Source organism: Schistocerca americana, chromosome 5, assembly GCF_021461395.2.
Source record: "Schistocerca americana isolate TAMUIC-IGC-003095 chromosome 5, iqSchAmer2.1, whole genome shotgun sequence".
Lineage (NCBI taxonomy): Eukaryota > Metazoa > Arthropoda > Insecta > Orthoptera > Acrididae > Schistocerca > Schistocerca americana.
In genome coordinates, this window is record NC_060123.1 from 395,481,205 (window position 1) to 395,493,499 (window position 12,295).

A 12,295-nucleotide genomic window follows, 5' to 3' on the forward strand; every position below is an offset into this window, starting at 1 on the left:
AGTCGGAACTCATCAAATACAGTGGAATGTCAGGTCTTAAATGGCTCCACAGGATAATTGAAATGGTCTGGGAGTCGGGACAGGTTCCTTCAGACTGGACAAAAGCAGTAATTACACCAATCTTTTTTCTCACAGGATGGCAACATAGTGAAAGAACTGGAAGCGAGGTGTAGCAAAGCTTATGCAGTGAGTGCTCAGCTACGATCTACTCTCTTCTGCAAGAAGGAAGTCAGTACCAAGACTAAGTTATCTGTGCACCGTTGAATCATTCGACCAACTTTGTTGTATGGGAGCGAAAGCTGGGTGGATTCAGGTTACGGATATGAAAGTAGCTAGGATGATTGCAGGTACTAGTAGATGGGAACAATGGCAGGACGGTGTCCACAACGAGGAAATCAAAGAAAAACTGGGAATGAACTCTATAGATTTAGCAGTCAGGGCGAACAGGCTTAGATGGTGGGGTCATGTCACACGCAAGGGAGAAGCAAGGTTACCCAAGAGACTCATGGGTTCAGCAGTAGAGGGTAGGAGGAATCGGGGCAGACCAAGGAGATTGTACCTGGATTCGATTAAGAATGATTTTGAAGTAATAGGCTTAACATCAGAAGAGGCACCAATGTTTGCACTGAATAGGGGATCATGGAGGAATTTTATAAGGGGGACTATGGTCCATACTGAACGCTGAAAGGCATAATCAGTCTTAAATGATGATGATGATGATGATGATGATGATGAACCCGCCACCCCACAAACAGAAGATGCCTGACAGAAGTAAGCCAGATATAGCCAATGGCCCATGTGGTTGTCACCAATCTATTTGCAAGAAGGGAACACCCTAGGAGGATTACACTTTGTCTGAAATCTCACCAATTGTCCTGTGTGGCATGTGTGACCCCATTAGAAGAACTACAGCTGATCTCAGTAGATCACTAGACACACAAATATTCCCACCAATGTGATCGCCCATGCAGAACTTCTGCAACATATCAGAAGTAATACCACAACGTTTGGCAAGCAGTATTTTCTTAGATAAAGGTGAGACAATAGAAATAACCCCTGACTTACCACATTTAAGAGCGTTATTGAAAGTATGCAGTTAGGAGGACTGGGTTGAGCTGTGAGTTGTCTTTGGCCCGTGCTAAAATAATTTTCATTTTATTCAGGCAAGCTTTAAACATTTATTTGCCGAGCAAGCATTAATTTTAAGTAAATTTTAAGGCAGTTACACCTGTCAGAAAGAGAACTACTTCACCATTAAATAACAGCTCTGTAGCATATTAATAGAACAATGCACCAGAATAACCATATAATGTGTAATAGTTTGAACCTTTAAAGCAGATGACATGTAAGGTACCAATGCTGCTTTACATTAACGTCAATTACAATTAAATCTACCTTAAACAATTACTCAGTAATTCGTTTCAAAAAGACAGAACAGTTTCAAAAATACAGTACAAGAGCAGCAGTTTAATCTGTCTGCACAAGGAATTTGCGGAAGGGTACCAACGAAATAGCACAAGCTTAATTAATATCGGAATTACTAAGTATTCCGCCATATCTTGCTCAAAAATATGTCAGTAATTTCCATCAGACACGAAAAGAATTCTTCAAGGAGCAAATTCCACTTAAAATTTTAATACGAAACACTCAACAACCTTAAAAGGAAATACACAAAATCTAGATAAACAAATCATGCCCACGCAGGAACACATCAAATGGAAGCACGGGAGAAACACGCAAGTGGTCAAAATGTTTATTAATACAACCGCTGCATTAGAAAACCTTCCAAAAAGTCAGGTGATGCCCGCAACTTAAAGAGGAGGTTGTTTACAGGATACGTGTGTGAATGCTCAAATGACATCAAACTGAAAGGGGACTGAACGCAACGGCGAACTGACAAACTTGGATATTGCATCTTAACAGGTCAGACAAGAGCACACAAATAAATCAACGACTTCTGTTAATATAATGTGCGCTGAAGGGGCTGAATTATACTCAGTACATACAGCAAACGACAGCTAACTTACACTACTGGCCATTAAAATTGCTACACCAAGAAGAAATGCAGATGATAAAGGGGTATTCATTGGACAAATATATTATACTAGAACTGACATGTGATTACATTTTCACGCAATTTGGATGCATAGATTCTGAGAAACCAATACCCAGAGCAACCACCACTGGCCATAATAACGGCCTTGATACGCCTGAGCATTGAGTCAGACAGAGCTTGTTTGTCGTGTACAGGTACAGCTGCCCATGCAGCTTCAACACAATACCACAGTTCATCAAGAGTAGTGACTGGCGTATTGTGACGAGCCGGTTGCTCGGCCACCATTGACCAGACGTTTTCAATTGGTGAGAGATCTGGAGAATGTGCTGGCCAGGACAGCAGTCGAACAACTTCTGTATCCAGGAAGGCCCGTACAGGAGCTGCAACATGCGGTCGTGCATTATCCTGCTGAAATGTAGGGTTTCGCAGGGATTGAATGAAGGGTAGAGCCACTGGTCGTATCTGAAATGTAACGTCCACTGTTCAAAGTGCCGTCAATGCGAACAAGAGGGGACCGAGACGTGTAAACAATGGCACCCTGTAACATCATGCCTGGTGATACACCAGTATGGCGATGACGAATACACGTTTCCAATGTGCGTTCACCACGATGTCGCCAAACACGGATGCGACCATCATGATGCTGTAAACAGAACCTGGATTCATCCGAAAAAATGGTGTTTTGCCATTCGTGCACCCAGGTTCGTCGTTGAGTACAACATCGCAGGTGCCCCTGTCTGTGATGCAGCGTCAAGAGTAACCGCAGCCATGGTCTCCGAGCTGATAGTCCATGCTGCTGAAAACGTAGTCGAACTGTTCGTGCAGATGGTTGTAGTCTTGCAAACGTCCCCATCTGCTGACTCAGGGATCGAGAAATGTCTTCACGATCCGTTACAGCCATACGGATAAGATGCCTGTCATCTCGACTGCTAGTAATAGGAGGCCGTTGGGATCCAGCACGGCGTCACGTATTACCCTCCTGATCCCAGCGATTCCATATTCTGCTAACAGTCATTGGATCTCGACCAACTTGAGCAACAATGTCGCGATACGATTAACCGCAATCGCGGTAGGCTACAATCTGATCTTTATCAAAGTCGGAAACGTGATGGTACCCATTTCTCCTCCTTACACGAGGCATCACAACAAAGTTTCAGCAGGCAACGGCGGTCAATTGCTGTTTGTGTATGAGAAATCGAACGGAAACTTTCCTCATGTCAGCACGCTGTAGGTGTCGCCACCGGCGTCATCCTTGTGGGAATGCTCTAATAATTTGCATATCACAGCATCTTCTTCCTGTCGGTTAAATTTCGCGTCTGTAGCGCGTGATCTTCGTGGTGTAGCAATTTTAATGGCCAGTAGTGTATTATGACATCAGTACCGACCAAACCGGCAGAGAACAGCCCCGTCCTTCAATACATTTATACGGCCAAATTCGGTGTCTCCGGGCCCTGATAGCGGAAAGGACCTGCCAGCTAGCCCTGAAGCAAACTGCGCCCAGCCTCGCCATACAGCATAGTTCGCTCTTCCTGCTTGCATCTGTTCCACCACGACAGACACAGCCGTTTCCTCTATTGGCGTCTGCCAGCACCAGACTCCTCATCCGCCTCATGTTCTGACCTCTCTTTCCGTCTTCGCAGTGGCGCCTATGTCGCGACGCTCGCGCTGCAGCCTCTTTAAGGAGTTGCTCAGCCTTCGCTGCAGCGCCAGTGACGGGGACCTGAAACAGCCAAAGCTCCGTGTCATCTTCCTCCCTCTCGAAATGTCCAAGGACCAGAGAATGTTCATTTATCTGTAAAACTAGCGCTCGTCCAACACTTTTGACAACCTCTACTATACTACTTTAATGTAAGGAGTACCACTTACTTCCCAGAAACCAGACTTCATAGAACTAAGTATAAAGTTCCCACCTCGCATACGTAAAAACTAATTAAAACACAAGGTAGATATCTTTTACAATTAAGCACTTATCTGGCTCCGACATGGCTATGTTTGTGAAATGAGCTGTCTACAGATTCGTCTGTTGATTGGGTCCCTCACTAATAATGTAATCGAAGTGATGAGCGTCAGAGCTTCAACCGGTCCCTTGAAGCGAGGCAGCAAGTTCTTCATAACTTCTGTTTTGCTTACTGCCCAAAAAGTTAATTGCAAATACCTATTCCCCTGCTTCAGGGCAGTGGGCTACTACGCACCCCCCACCTCCACCCCCAAACCCCTCCCCTCCCACTTCCCACCACCCATTATAGCGCTGGGCGACTCTTTGCTCACTAACCTTCAAAGTTTCCTTAACCCGTTCCATGCGTCGCGCCTTTTCGCTGGGTCAACTCTCTTTGGGAACAAGTAATTTCAAGCCCACAGTGTGAAGATGGGTGGATTCGGTTTCAATGGGAATCTGGCTGCTGTTTCCTTTACGCGTCACGGCACAGCGACGTTAAAGGCTTAGCATAACCAACACAATGATGTTTCGCACTCATCATGATGGAAGACGATGAACGCTGCCCTCAAGTTCTTGTTAACACCCTCAGCGGACGATGGGTTTGGGTAATAGGGAGTAGCATATGTGTGGGCTATTCCCACATGAAAACAAAAGTCCACGAATGCCACAGAGGTAAACGCAGTCACATTATCAGATTCAATAGTCCTACAAGGGCCGAAGGTCCCGAATATACCCTTCAAACAGTTTATTGTCATTGTCGCGATACGGTCCTGGTTGAGAGTAATCATTAAAATTGTGTACACGAGTCTACTACACCAGTGCGAAACGGTTCCCCTCCTTAAATCTGGGAAAAGGGTCAAAGTAATCAGTATAAATTATACTCATGTAGCCAACTCCATGTTCGACGACAACAATCACTGCCAAGTGTTAACAGCCGGTTTACTAATGCCACAAGTCTTGCATTGTTTAACTAATTCTGAATCTGCTTATCCATATTCTTCCAGACAAACCTCTCACGAACTGTCATCCTAGTTTTACAAATTATCTAAATGTCCTCCCAACGGTGTTTCATGTAAATATTTAAATACACGTAGCACTAACTCCAATGGCCAAAAGACCTGGTCGCCTTGGCGACCTCGAGCGCCACAACATAAGACATTGTCTCCCTTACTGTATTCCTACGCCTTACTCTAACGTTTCTTAATGGGTCCCACAAGGTATCTTCATCCTGCTCTTGCGCGATGTACCCGAAAATGTGGGGAAACCCGATCACACTAGGGCATGTTACTTCATCGGGTTCAACACCAATGGTCTGCAGTTACTCACCGGCACTCGCCTCTCTCTCATCATCATCGCCACACGTAATACATAGGCAGTATGCAACTATGTTCTCATTTCTGTAATACGCTTAACCTTGAACTGAAAGGCGGATATCTTTATAGCCCACCGGGCGATACGTCAGGTGTGCCTCACCCGTGCCAATATCCAGCTGACAGCTTGATTATCTGTCTCCAATTGGAGAGTTCCGTGTTCTATATACATCTTAAAGTCTTGTAAAGTAAGCAAAATAGCTAAAGCTTCTAATTTATACACAGGCTACTTAACGTCCCATGGAGATGCATACCCCACCATCTTACTTCCACCAAGATACTCATGGAGCAAACGGCGGTCACCCCATACGCCTACGCGCCTGTCTGGAGAAGAAATTCTTTTGAGAAATTTGTAATTTCCAATACTGGCGCACTTGCCAGTGCAGTCTTGAGACTTTCGGTACCTTCCCGTTGAGCGGATCCCCACTCAAACCTTTTCCCCGTTTTGAGCAACTCGTTAGGGGGCCGCCAGTTATGCAAAATTAGGGATGAATTTTTTTAAAAATGGCTATGCTTACAAAATGATCGACCTCTTTAACGTTCGTAGGGTATATGACATGTATGGATAGACTTGGTTCGCATCTCATCAATGCTAACGTCCGCTGACGACAAAATGTGTCCCCGAAAGGAAACTTCGGGCTGGGTATTGAAGGGGATTTAATAGTAAAACTTGCTTCACGTAATCGATTTAGTACTTGGCTGACATGCTACATAAGTTCTAGAAAATTTTCACTGAAATGACTAAATAATTTAGGAATAATAGATACGACTGAACTTCAAATTAGAAAAAAATGTGGTCCAGAACACAAGACAACACCGCGATCTCCTTGGACAAACCAAATGGTACATAATTTCTAATTTCTCTCTTAAAAAATCTGTAACTGACTTAGATACCTCATTAAGAGGCAATTTGAAATATACTTAGTTAAGATCAAAATTAAACGCCATGGCCTTCTGGAACCGTGAAAAACTGGAATGCAGATCTGGCAAAGGAATATATTGCGAAAATATTTTCTTATTAAGCTTTTGGTAGTCAATCACTGGTCTACCACCTCCCTGTGGCTTTGGAACTAAGAAAATAAGCAAAGAATAAGGTCACAGAAGTTTTAATGATATCATTCTTCAAGAAATGATTGACTGCCTCCCTCAATTGTTCCGTGTGTGGCCTGGAGAGGCGGTGCGGGACTATCTCACTTTATCACTCAGTTCTCTCTGTATTCACCATGCTTTATGTGCCCAGCAGATCAATAAGAACGTCACGGAATTCTTGGTACAGCTGTATAGTTGTTCCAACTGCTCCTGTTGTTACTGATTTAAATAACTCATATCAAAGTTAAATATCTTCAACATTTCGCGGCCCTGTCAGCAACCGTATAAATATTAATTTTAATTTTTGTAATGAACAGCCTCAGTTGCACCGTTTACCTAGAATTTTCCTAGGTTTCAGTCGGGATAACCGAACCTTCTTAGTGTCTACCGTTTGTCCATAGTGAACATCGTCAAGCTAAAACTACAAACCCATTAATTACCGTCTCACTGTATAACTTATCTGACACTGCCTGTTCTGCTTCTTCCCTACCGGGAACCCAGATTTACAGATATACTTGGATGTGTCATGAAATTCCTTACAGGTCGAGGTCGAGGAACCGCCTATATCTAAAACAGCACCGACAGCATCCCCATTAATCTTGCCATTGCAAAAGACAGTCGAGTTGTGAGTCTCGCAGGTAACAAATAACAGCATGGGACTAGCAGCGTAATGCCCTTCCTCTGGGGTCATCTATTAACTTCCCTCTGCTTACTGAGTCAGTTGCCTGACAAATAACCTGGATTCTATCACGTATAACATTTCCCTACCTCCTTGTTACATGCAGCAACAGAGAGCCGTATACCGTTTTTCCATTTCACTCTTGCGTTGCTCACTCCGCAATTCTTTGTATGATCTTCCATACAACTTCGCAACCTATGTTAATAGTTGTTTCAGCTGACCAAAATTATAACTGCTTAGGCTTCCACCAGTGTCATGATATATATAGTGACTCCAACGTTTCGGTCACGGTTACAGTGGCCCTCTTCTGGTTCTACTGATGATCCAGACCCACAAGAAGGCAACTGTAACCATGGCCGAAATAGTGCTTAGTATGACAGTGTCCGATACTCAGAAAACTTTGATGTCAACTGATCAAAATTACTCGGACAGGTGTTAAACAACACTTACGTTATATCCTCAGGACACATACCCTCTAAACTTTTCTTCACAATCTCCTTTTAGAAACGGACAGAGGCAGACATCAAGCACCCATTTTTATTTTATACATACATTCTTCTAAAGTCTCAACAGAGGATTCTACTTCCAACTGCAATTTGCCTATCAACACATGACGCAGTCTGCGGTAGAAGAACCAGTTGCAGCTAAGTTGACGAAATTCAACGCACAGTAACTTAGCTTTGTTAGCTTCCTGTGATACATGTTCCAAACGCCCCGAAACCATCGGTAGCAATAACTGATAACACTGAAAATCGTTAAAACGCAGTGTCTCTGCTTGGTCTTGGAGATCTCGCATAAACTGTAAGGTAGTTTCAATGTCCGTACTGCATTTAACGGATTGATCGCCAACCTCACACAGTAATGGTTACAGAAGAAATTAGCGAAATCTCAAAAGACCTGAAGCTGAAATAGTGCCAGACGAAACGGCAACTGACAAACTTAGCTATTGCATCTGAACAGTTCAGTTACAAATAAAACAGCGAATGCTGCTAATATAATGTATGCTGATCAGGCTCAGTTACACTCAGTGCACACAGCAGCCGACAAATGACTTTGCATGAGATCAGTAGACGCCCGTCCAGTAGAAGATAGTCCCATCTTACAAAACACGAAGGCAAATTCTGTGTCTCCAGTTCCAGTTAGAGGTGGAAACCAGCCAGCTGGACCTTTAGCAAACAGCGCCCAGCGTCGCCGTACGTAGATATTCTGCCAGCCCGCTCTTCCTTGTCGCAGCTGTCCCATCTCAGCACCCAGGCGTGCAGTCACATCCAACGGCCATTTTCTCTATTGACTATTGTCCACTTGCCCTCCAACACCAGGCTGCAAGTCCGCTTCCTCTTCTTTCCACCCGTCGTCGCGGTGGCGCCTGTATCGCAGCGCGCGCTGCATCTCCAAATTATTTATAATTTTCTTCAGAAACACTGGGACTATAAACTTTAATAACTCAGGCAATTGTCAAGAAATGCCAAGGAATTGCTCGGCCATCACTGCCGCACCAATGGCTCATATTGGAAACAGCTACGGTTGACTGACGTCTTACGAAAGCTCAGAAAACTGAAATGGAATGTTATTTCAGCTCTTCGAATGAAGATCCAATTTACCTGATTGCAATCTTTTTAGATCCAAGATTGAAGACAAACCATTTCGGTGTTACTGACGAGAAATAACACGCCAAAACATCCGACTGGAATATTGCGAACAATTTTCCACCAGTAACGGATCATCTTCACTGCCCACTAAGAGAAGTAGACCAGACAATACTGAGTACCAACAATCGAAATACATATTTTAGTGCTCTACCAAGTTTTGCTTGCAGTATCATATCTTCCACCGCATTTCCATCAATTTCCTCTTCTCGTTCCATATTGTCCGTTTCCCTTACACATCAATTCTATATGATCCTACCATATATCGGCATTGCCTTTTTTTGCTAGCACTGGCTTCCCGCCTGAGCTCTTAACGTTAACACAGCTGCTACTGTTTCTTCCAAACGTCTATTTAAATTTCCCAATGCGTAGCGTCTTTCACATTGTTGTGCGTGCTTCTGTAGATTTCGATTTTGGCCTTTCCCCTCTCTCAGTCTGGGAGTAACATTACTTACACATTAGTATTCTCTTTTTAAAGGTACTCTTGTTGCATATTTATTGTTTCCCCTTTCAGAAGTTGAATCAACATCGCGTGTTTCATCTGAGATTTCTGCTGCACTCGTCTCTTTTCCAAGTTGTTCTGGTGTCTTCTAATGCGTTCCTTCACCTGGCTGCCTAATCTCCTGTCAGAAAATGTCAAACAACCATGGTTTCTGAAGAGTGCAGAGATAGATATGGATAGTGTAGAGCTAGGTATTTACGACTCAGGATGTTCAGGACGCACAAAATTTTTTGTTGTCACTTTCTTTTCCTTATCTTTTTATTTCTTTTTTTCTAACACATCAACAGTTGTCTAGATGCTGCGTTTATCTACATACCCGATGTCCCTCCACTGACCCAGTTGCTGGAGGCAAACAATACTGATGCAGCATGGATGGTAATGATAGCACGTACCCCAACAGCTGCCGTAGCAGCAAGGTGCAGAGAAACGGGAATTATCCTGCCCTATAACAGAGAAGTCAATAAGTGCATAGGTCGCATAGTTAAAGTTTCTGTAAATGCCCTGTTAGTAATCGAAAGTAGCACACATAGCAAGGAAAAAGCGGCCGTTCTAAGCCACACTTAAGCTTTCTCAAGGAAATGAACTCACAATCAGTGCTTTAATTGGCTTGGCGCGTCATATGACTGTGTCAATAGGCCCTTATAACAAACTATGTCTGCCTTACAGGCACCAACCGTAGTTGAATCTAAGCTTTAGTTCCGGAAGGGGAGCAAACCCCTTCAAAACCAAACAAGCACTAACCATAACTTAAAATTAGGCTTCAGTTCAAAGCGGGAGCGTAGTCCCTTGGAACTAAACGGGCAGGAGCCACGAAAACAAATGCAATAGAATTGTAAGCATCACCAAGTGAGTATAATTATTGGTGTAGGACTTCACAAAGAAATGTAAGGGCAGCCACTAACAACGGTGGCAACAAACACACGTCCGTTGTTCCATAGTACAACGCGAGGTCAACTAAATAACTGTGGAGACGCCCATAACAAACAATATGGACAACCATAGAACATGTTCGTCAACGAGCCACTAGGTCCTCGCAGTTTTAAAAGAGGCCAAGATGCACCACCACAATTACGAGACTAGATGTCCGTCAGAAACAAGTCATCCCCAATTTACAAAGGAAACATACGAAACTAATACAAGGAAACAAGACACCGAAGCCCTCAACAAAAAATGGGTCAAATGGCTCTGAGCACTATGGGACTTAACATCTATGGTCATCAGTCCCCTAGAACTTAGAACTACTTAAACATAACCAACCTAAGGACATCACACAACACCTGAACCCCTCAACACGTCGACGTATTTACAAGTAGGAACAACGGGACCATGGCAAACTAAAACCGAACTTGACAAATTCTATACAGTATCAGACACAGCTCGAGCAAACAACAAATTTGGATATCAGCCACTAGGTGGACATCTAACGAAAAGTGGTACCTCCAGTTCCAGTCAAGTGGCAGATACTGCTCTTTGTACACGCATGAAATACTTGCCGGTCATCCTCTCAGAAAAGCTGAATTTTTTTTTCCTCGTCAGAAATCACTACTCATATCATATCGCAAAGACGCAGAGTCAAACAGTTTTCAAACAGTAACTTCACTGTCTTAATACAAGCTAACACAGCAGAAGAGACAGGCAGGTCATACGGCACTTCCTTCCACGTGGTTAAACTAGCAAACACACATGACATATGTGTGCCTCATTATCGATCACTCGTCACAGTGGACCTAATCGCAGTGGGGCTATAAAAGATTCCCGTCCATGTGATCCCAACAAATGAGAACACAAAAGCCAATGACATTAAAAACCGGCTCTGACAGCGGCTTTTGGGTACCGACCGCAGGACTACCAATGCACACACGGCATGTATAACTAATCCGTGCTCGCACGTCACAGCGTAACCACTCCCCACGGAGCTATACTCGATTCCCGAGCGCACGACACAAAACAGACCAGGAACTCATAAACGTTTTACTCATCTCCTTTTACAAAAGCACACAGACAATTCCATATGAGTTTCCAGCTACTGGCAGCAACTGTAATATACTGTTGGTAAAAGCTAAACGAGGCAACACCGTACTTACCCATTTCAAAATAAATCAGCAAATAATGCCACAGCACAGAGAACAATTGTAAACCACTTCCACTTTCAGCAGCGTACAGTACCGTCAAAGTCAACAAACTTATAGGGCAGAGGGCAAAAACAGATGAAGTCCATTTGAACAATTCACACACCAGAAGGTGGGCCGCACGACTGGAGTAATGAACAAACAATGATCGTAGCTACTAAGCAGAATATTAAAGGGTACTACATTGAGCATAATGTCACGATATGTCGCTTGTCACATGAACACGTAAATACAACTTTACTGCCTCAGTGGCACGAGAGAAACATGACTGTGACCTGATGAGGCGGCCAAGACTACCAGCAAGTTCCGCACCGCATCTCCTGGGCTCGTGAACTTATCGGTTGGCCCTTTCTTTTCCCTGATGCGGCCCGCCAATTCCATTGCTGTGCCAAACTCTTAATCTCAGAGTTGCACTCGCAATCTAAGTCCGCAGTTTTCCCCTGTTTTTCTCAGAATTTCGAACACTTTGCTCCATTTGAAATTGACGAATCTTTCTCCATGTAAACAAATTCAAAGAACGTGGCTTGATTGTTGATTTTTCTTTAGTTTTGCTTCCACTATCAACCGTAAAGTCAGAATTACCTCTCTGGTGCCTTTTCTTACAGACAAACTGATCAGTGTGTAACAGGTCCTCAATTTTCTTTTCCAATCTTCTGCATATTATTCTGTCCGCGCCTTGGATACATGAGCTGTTTACGTGATTGCGCGATAATTCTCGTTCTTGTCGGCCCTTGCAACCTCGGAAAGGTCTGGGTGATGTTTTTCCGAAAGTCAGATTGTACATCGCCAGTCTCATACATTCTACACACCAACTTTGACGATCGTTTTGTTGCGACTTCCCCAATAATTTTAGTAATTCCGCTGTAAAGCTATCGTTCCCTTCTACCA